Source organism: Sphaeroforma arctica (assembly GCF_001186125.1).
Source record: "Sphaeroforma arctica JP610 unplaced genomic scaffold supercont1.617, whole genome shotgun sequence".
Taxonomy (NCBI): Eukaryota; class Ichthyosporea; order Ichthyophonida; genus Sphaeroforma; species Sphaeroforma arctica.
Window position 1 is genome coordinate 23242 of NW_014039941.1, and position 1083 is coordinate 24324.

Here is a 1083-nt window from a genome sequence, read left to right on the forward strand (position 1 = left end):
CATACGCACTAAGTTACCTGAGGAAGAGGATGAGGTAGGACTCTTGCGTTTCGCGCTTAGTGACCCGTATGGTGTCGCGGGTGTAGCCGGCGTGGGCGTTGTGCGACTGAAATTGTCCAAATTAGGTGCTGTCTTTTTTATAGATAGGCTGGGGGTAGGTAAAGCTCGCTTCTTAGTCTTGGTCGCGGTTGTTTTCAATCATGGATGTGTCTGTTTCGGGTTCCGACAGCGATTCTTCCATGTCACTGTGATCTCTAGTGTCCATCTCATCTGCTTCCACAATCAATTCGCTTGGCTGTTTGGTTGGTATGGCAGAAGGGCGGTATAGGTATAGAGTTTATTGAGAAAGCGTTCATGAGTAAAAATAGCATTGACAATGCCACGAAGTTATTATATGGTACATTATTGTAGTAAGGATAAAGTCTTGTGTCCATGGCATCTGCTTCCGCAAACACTACGCTTGGCTCTTGGGGCGGTTGGTATGGCTGAAGTGCGAGATAAGTGTGGTGTGTATTGAGCCCTATGTGGCTATAACACAAGCTCTAAGAAGTAAGTATATATATTATTCCACGCTAAGCTATTAAACATACTCATACATAAAACATACACAAAAGTAAATGCCCACACGCATACTCATATATACAAGACCCGCTTCTATATATGCCAGTAATATAGCCTTCACAGTCACTGTAGCTCTCTCCCGCGCGCTAATTCTTCTTCATGCTCTCACCATGCTTCTCATCGCTCTCTGATCTAAAAATACGGTTGCCAACACACTGATGTTCAGCTTACATAGTCAAATCATAAGAACACGCACACATACGCAATCATATGAAACAAGACATAAACAGACATACAAATATTCATATACACATACATACAAATACATACATACACATGCATATAAACATGCACATACATATACACATAAATACACACATACGACAGGCTTGTAGCCCTCGCTGACACTGGTGTCCTCTAATACACTCTTCCTCTTCACGCTGTGCTTCTTAAGAGGCACACCACTATATATGATAGCTGATACACTTACCCACTGCTCACAGACACATACATGCCTTATAT